This window comes from Prinia subflava, chromosome 2, assembly GCF_021018805.1.
Source record: "Prinia subflava isolate CZ2003 ecotype Zambia chromosome 2, Cam_Psub_1.2, whole genome shotgun sequence".
In the NCBI taxonomy this organism is placed as follows: Eukaryota; Metazoa; Chordata; class Aves; order Passeriformes; family Cisticolidae; genus Prinia; species Prinia subflava.
In genome coordinates, this window is record NC_086248.1 from 71845456 (window position 1) to 71852998 (window position 7543).

A 7543-nucleotide genomic window follows, 5' to 3' on the forward strand; every position below is an offset into this window, starting at 1 on the left:
GAGGCAGCCAGGCTGTCCCTGTCACCAGGTGCCACCTGCCAGGCAGCAGCTCTCTGTCCCCCTGCAGCCCTCTCACTGCGTGGGCTCACAACACACACACAAGGTTTCAATTTATGGATTTCTGGGCTAGAGACAGAAAGTGCTGCCTAGTGAGCCACTCTAAGCACCAGAGAGAGATTGAATTAAAAAAAAAAAAAAAAGAAGAAGAAGAAGCAAGAAATACACATGACATTCCTGCTTACTTGCAATCTCACCCCATACTGTGCCGCTTTTGAATTAAACACTTCTCTGAGAGGCAACTGTCCTATTAGCATAACATATAGCATTAAAACATGGGGCTCTTCCCAGGGAATGCTTTATTGTGTGCATGCTTCATTTTTAATATTCATGGCCAGCTCTGTTTAGAACATCCCTTTGACAGAGGAGAGGCGCCGAGATAAGCCGTTGGGATAGCGGTTGTCCTGGAAACAGCAAGATCCACTTATTTTTAGCACTGAAGTCATCCAGTCAAACAAACTACATTACAGGGACATTGTGATTATGACACAACAATAAAGAGATGTGTGGTGTATTTACAGTCCCTGCGCCGATGTGACGCCTCGCCTTTGGCTGCCGCTCCTGGCTGCCAGCAGCCTGGCCCCTGTGCTGGCGAGCACAGCGTTCCCCCTTCCTTCTGGGCCGTGGCAGAAGCCCAGGGACTGCCCAAGCGGGGTGGAGGGGAAAGCACAGCATGTGTGTCCCCTCTGCCAGGCTGCAGACACTGCTCTCAGGAAGCAAGGAGGATCCCTCTCAAAGGCATGCACATAACAAACAAAGGTATACCTTTGCAGGGAGGTATGCTACCAGGAATGTACAGATCACATGGAGATAGGCCATGAAATACGGGCAAACCAGAGCAGAAACAGGGAGTTGAAGAGTCTCTCTTCATCCTTGCTTGCTAGTGCTGATGGTCTCCAGTTGCTGGTGTGCCCCACCCTAGTGACCCCAGAAAGTCTGGGAGCTCCACCCAGAAGGTTACGACCAAGCCCAAAGGCTAAACCACAGGCACAAGAACTGCACCAAAAATGTGTTTTTATCAAAAAGTTTCCTTCCCACCTTTGTTGGGGCAGGCCTGAATTGTAACAAGCAGCACCCTGCTGCTAACAGTTTGATCCTTATCCTTCAGGATGCACAGCAAAGCCACAGGTGTATGAAACCAGAAAAGGCAATGAAAGTTAACAGCAGTTTTTCCAAAGCTAATTAGGAAAAAACCTTTGGGCCACAATAAAGCTTCAGCTTAGAAGAAGTTCTTGCTTTATCTAAGCCAGTTTGGTAGTTCCCATTTCTTAGAGCACATGACAAAGGCCTGACATGAGATGAGACCTCCTAGTTTCAGCAAAAGCAGTGGGATTTTTACTACCACAAAGGTCTACTTGTCAGAGTTTGCAAACTGTTATGCCCAGTTAGGAAGTACTGTTTGGGTATTAAAGCACAGCTTTGACTCATTTTGACAGAGTTCCTCCAAAGTGTCAGAGGCTGTTCTACTGCCCCCTCCCTTCATAGGATTTGGTAACATTTAGCAAAGCCCAGAGGATGTAACAGAAACACAAGAATAAACAGGGACAGCCACATCCAAAGCTATCAGGTGGTGGTGGTCCACACCTCCCAGACAATACCCAAAAAACCAAGTGTTGCCTGAAACTTTGTGTCCCCGAAAGAGAAAGAAAAGAGGAGGGATAGAACAGAATAAAAAGTAAGGCTCAAAAAGCCAAGGAAAGTAAAGGAAATTGGGGTGCACCTTGAGACAAGTTTCTCCTTGACACACAGAAAAGGGTAACTCTGAGCTGCAGGAAGCACATGGGGAGAGGCACAAAGACAGCAGAAGATCTGGAGCCACAGAGCATGCCTGTATGGGGAAATTTCTAGGTAGAAAAAAGGATTGTGAGAAGGCTTTGATACATACAGGAATTGTGGCCACTAGGCTCTGTGGCATCTACAGTTCTGCAGGTTCCAACTCTTTGAAGCTGTCCAGTGTCCCTACCCCTTGTCAAGGCTTTTTCTTAGACTTAAGTGGAATTTGGGTGTGAAGGTGTTGAGAGACAGAAATCCCAAACCCAGTGCTCTTCTAGATAACATCTTTTAGCCTTTCCTGTGCAGAATACAGAGTTTCAAGTAAAAACACCCAAGAAAGATGGGCATAGCCACTCCCTGTGGGTAAATCTGGAGGAATTCAAAGTTTTGCTGTGGTTGTTGTATGATAAAAAGCAAAGCACATACCTGAAGTTCATCCTAACCTATTCACGGCTGTGGAAAAATGACTCACTGGAAGTTCAGTGTCTTCCTGGCACCAGTTAAAATGGCTATTATAAATTCATCCAGGCAGAGTTACTGTTCTTGGAGCAGCTATTCTAACACGAGCTTCTCTCTCTGCTTCCAAGTAACAACTCGCTCCCAAAATAAGTCTGAAGAAAAATCTTTGCTTCCATCTTCAGCATGTGCCTGCCATTGTACTGTTGGTCCTTCACTGCTGGGAAATGAGGTGGCCTCCTGTAAGCAGAGACAGCTGGTGAGGTTGGGGAAAGAGACACAAGGTTTTCTGATCACTGCATACAATTCCTGAGGGTCTCTGACAACACCTCTTGACACACAGCTCTGTCATCTTTGGTATTGGTGATGCCAGCAGGGATTAGATTTCACATTCATCATAGTGTTAATGCTGTAGAAAATGAGATCCTAATGCTTTAATTTATTTGGCTCTAGCTTTTGTAAGACCTTTTCGCTGCAGTAATGAGCTGGCCATTGTGTGGCTCTGCTATCAGCAGGATGGGCTGCCAATGGCTCGGTGCATGCTGTGACAGAGACTTGGCATGGCTCTCTCTCCTTGGGCTGAAGGAGGTTATCTGTCATTCTGCCCGGAGGAGGTCACCAAATCTTCTCCATGCTCCAAGTGGATGCAGGCATTTAGTACTGCTTGATTACCTCCCAGGAGAGGGGTCAGACCTACCCCATCATTCTCGTGCATATGCTGCCTGAAAATGAGTTCTTATATTATGACCCTGCATTAAGAACAGCATCCCACGAGTTCCTGCAGTTTTCCTGGATGCATGTCTGAAGCCCTTGGTATGATAGACTCAGTGCTCACAACTTCATGTGAATCCAGCAACTATCCCCCCACCAGCTCTGACATCCTCAGGTACCTTCAAATGCCTCTGGGCAGAGAATTCCTCCATATCACCCACAGGAATGTGCTTCTGGGCATAAAAGCTATTGAACAAAGCCAAACCACAGCTCTGGTATCTCATTTTGCGGCTACAACTATTTGTTATGAGTGGGGTTTTTTCCTTTTCTTTTTTTTCCCCCGTTAAAAATGGTGCTTATTTTAAAACAACAATTTCTGGGTAAATGCTCTCTCCCCAGTTTTTAGGTGCTTTCTCCCACTAAAAAATTCTTATTTTGCATCCTTTGTGCTTTCTTTTTCTCCTTGTGTCACTTATCTATTTTTTCACTCTGCCAGACAGAGCTTAGGGAACGAAAAAGGGAAATAAAATTGAGGGAGTAAGCAAAACACCCTTTCCAGTATTTTTATTGATTTGAATTCGTCCAATATATTTAATTATTTTTCTTAACCAAACCCCTGGTATGATATATTTATGTTTCATTTTTTTAAAGATATTTCTCATATGCTACTCCCTTCCTATTTTCACTGTTTTTGGTCAAACCACTGACTGCCCTGGCAGAGATCTTTACTGGGCTCTGGTGTGTCTCCTCGGGCAGCAGCACTGAGGCCAGCAGACTGCCCTGTGCTCAGCATTGTGCCCAGACACTGCCAAGATCAGCAGGGCTTTTTCAGCTCCCAAAAGTCCTGTCAGAGGATGGTAACTCTCAGCCAGGAGTAGCCACAGCTGGAAGTTCAATGCCTGACCTGTAAGTCGCTGGGCAATCCATTAAGCCGTGCTTTCTTCCTACAACCAATTTTTTTAATACCTCAGCTTTTGAGTGAAGATGACTGTATGAGCACTAACACACAAATAGAAGGATGAGCAAAGAGCTAACTTTACCTTTTTCGTGCACTTGGGCAAGGGGAGGGAACACTGTAGAGCACAGTGGCCTCTGTTACCAGGCCAACCCTAACCTTAACCTAACCCCATTTACATAGAAACAAACAAGCAAACAGCACATGGAAAGAAGGAAGGATTCTTTCCGATGGTATCTTGCATTTTCATGTGGTGAGTCAGAGATAAAATCATCTGGAGGGGAGCACACAAGTTCTTTCAAATCTCCCTTTTGAGGAGCTCTCTCCAGAAGCCTTGATTTTATTCTGGTATTTCCAACAGGAGTGCATAGTACCGTCATGTCCTGCTTGCTTTGATAACTGGAGGTGAGGTGAGAAAGGTAAACCACGTGCCCACATGGACCCTTTGATGGCTGGGAGATTGCCACATTACCTTGGGAAAGCAACCTCCTTGCTGATGAAAATCTGCCCTGCTTCAAAGGACCTCTGCTGCTTTCCATTACCTGAGAGCACAGGCCAGCCAGGTTAGGGTGAGGAGAAAAACCTGATACCCACAACACCAAGAGATCCCACCAGGCACACACATATTGCCAACCCAAGGCACAGGAACCTTGTGGGAAGCGAGGATGCCTGCCTGGCACCCTGCAAGCAGCCACTTAGATGCCCTTTCAGCCCATGGTTTAGGTGGCATCAGGAGGGTTACTGGCTCCAGCCCCCTGGTGACAGTGCTGTGCCGAGCTGCTTCAGGTGCAGGGAAATCTGCCATCCCACAAGAAAACAAACATAAAGAATCTGAGCCACCACTTCAGCAGTCCTCGCACAATGGAGTTACCCCAGCCATATGGAAGAAATTATTTTTTCCTGCCAAGAACAGTCTGAGAGACGTGGATCTTTCAGTGGGTCGAAATGCAAACTTTTGTCTGATTTTTGTTATATTTTAATAATAGACTTCAAAAAATGCAAGGCACTTCCCTCCTTGCTAATGTTTCCTTTGCATTTAAGTAGAACTAAAGACTGCTGGTGCTAAGTGTATGTAGGAAGCAAAATGCACCCTCCCTTCCCCAAAAACGGCTCCTATTCATTTTGTAGGCCAAAAGCTCTACTCTGAGCAACTCAGGTTAACCTCCCTTAATCCTCACATTCCAGAGTGAGTTTACAATTAGAGTAAGATGGGGGTAAAACAAATAAAAAAGCCAGATAAAAGCTATCAAATACATACGTGTGCATATGTGAGGGTGTGTCTATAGCTGTACAAATTTCTGTAAAAGATACCGTTTTTCAGATTACCCAGAAACTGGTCAAATGCCTGGAAAATATTCTTTCCAAGTTTTCAGACTGGCCTCTGAAACTGCACAAACAAATTTTGTCCCATTGGAGTTAGTGGAATAATTTGTGTTTGGCTTGGAATCGGTCTGCTGTACACACATGAGCTCGTACGTGCAGATACTCGTCTGAGTCTGTGAGCCAGGTAGATATCTGTGTAAATTTCTTATTTGTGTGCAGCCTTGTCCAGCTGGCCCATAGCATTTGTGTAGGCTGTGCAGGCAGACATAATTGTTGTATGTGCTCTTGCCTTTCCTGCCCCATTTAGCCAAAAATTCACTTTTTCAAGCACACTGGACTCTACTCCTCTCACGAGATTAAAGCGTGCAGTCACATCATCTAGATTCATCACAGGAGGGTGACAGTAGCCAAGTGTTTGCCTCTAAGGGCCCAGTCCTACCCCAAATTGTGCTTAGGGCTGGTTTCAGGCATAAGCTCTCAGGGCGACTGCATGGGACCTTAGGACTTGCAGGGTCTCACTAGAATAAGACAGGGAGCAGCCACACCAGTCAAAATAAGGGCTGAAACAGGACTAGCCAATGGCCTGGACATTGCCCAGGGTCACCCAAGACACTGTTTTCACCTTGTTACTCACTATTAATTGCCCTGAGGTCAAATAGGCTGCAATATCAGACGGTGATTTAGAGAAGAACTTGCTCTGTAAATGGGTCTGGGGCTTTGTTGGCCCCCTAAAGCTCAGTCATGCACCAATCTCAGGAGGCTCACTGTGTGATCCAGAGCATCTCCAAGGGCACTGACCTGCCAGAGCTTCTTCAAGAGTGCGGCTGTTCTAACTGCATGGAAATTGGAGGCTTTGCAGGGAAGAAGGAGATAATAAAATGTACAAGCATAAACAACGTCCTTTTGGGGAAAACGGTGAGGGCCCAGTTGCTGATGGGATAAAAGAGGAGAGAACAGCAGGCAAAGATTATCACACACTAAGCAGGGGCAGGTACAAAGGAAGCAAACCCTGTAAAATCATAACACACTCACAAGAGACGTTTGTTTGACTTCCATTTTAAGTGGCTCAATTTTACCTGCTGTCTCCTTCTGGCTTCTTGTTAACTCCTGTGACACCGATTGATGGAGACGCAGAGGATTAACTCGGAGACAACCCACTGCAAACTTCAGCCTCCCTGTAACCATTTAAGCAGATAACTGTTTTTATGTGGGCCAACTGGTGGGGAAAATGTGTCAACATTTTCTTTCCTGTGTCCTTTGAGTGGTAAGATGAGAAGCAGGAGCACTTCAGACCCTGAGAGCTCAGCTTCCCTTCCCCCTGCACCAGCGTTTCGTGGGTCACCCCCACAAATGCCAAAAGCTCTTGTCAGGGAGCAGCAGGAAACCAGAGGCATCTCCCATAGTCACAAAAGCTGATTCTTACCTGCCTCAGGGCAAAGAGGGAAGAGAATTAAAGCAATTCGATCCCCTCTGCTGTCCAAAACAGGCAGCTGAGTGCTTTATGTGGCAGCTAGTTCCTTGGATTTATATAGTATGCATAGTGAGAAAATATGTTAGTCACGTTTGCTTTACTGGGCTTTGCCACACTGTGAGTGTGGCTACCTGGCAACAAACAAATCTCCCCAGATCCCATGTGAAATGAAACATAAGCTCTGGGATACAGTCTGGAGCATGTTTGGAGAGCAGGGCAAAGATCAATGTTCTTAAATGATCTAAAATACCACTCAGCAACCTAGAAAGCTTTTCCCTGTGTTATCAGGAGCAAACTCACTAGCTCCCTTCAGGCTCCTGCAGAAAGCAGCAGATTGTCTTACAGAGATTTTGCCAGGAACCCGGCTGTGCCACCAAGGCATGGCAGCCAACAGAGCCCGGTGCTCTGCACATGCAGTAGGACAGCGAGGGATGGGACATCCTTTCTGGCCAGATCAGAGCCCTGCAGCACAGCTTCCAGGTGTGCCAGCACTGAGGAGGGTCAGGGCAGGTAGGGCACACACCAGAGCTGCCCTTGGAGAAAAACTGGGGATGCAGAAACCAACAATAGCTCCTGGGCTGCTCCAGCCTGATAGTCCCAACATCTTCAGTGCTGCAGGAACCAAAGGAACCATGAGTCCCGAGATTCGTTTTGTCAAGAGGAAGGGGTGGTTGAGGTTTCCCACACCCATCTAGGGCCAGAGCAGTTGTCATAACCCCACTGCGCTCCCTGCACAAGGGAGCAGGGTGAGGTGGTGAAAAGGTCCGGTTGAACTGATGTGAGAAGCCAGTCTGGAA

At 46.5% G+C, this 7543-nt stretch overlaps 1 long non-coding RNA gene across 3 annotated transcripts in view; it reads right to left on the reverse strand.

The window, feature by feature from the left end:
* Positions 1-6825, reverse strand: part of LOC134547025 (uncharacterized) — a 126921-nt gene extending 120096 nt beyond the window's left edge. For all 3 annotated transcript variants that reach the window (XR_010079346.1, XR_010079345.1, XR_010079347.1), the window contains exons 1-3: positions 6699-6825; positions 6352-6450; positions 2257-2526 (exon numbers count right to left, since the gene is read on the reverse strand). This is a non-coding gene — a long non-coding RNA (uncharacterized LOC134547025). The remainder of the gene's footprint in view (positions 1-2256; positions 2527-6351; positions 6451-6698) is intronic.
* Between the last annotated feature and the right edge of the window lie 718 nt (positions 6826-7543).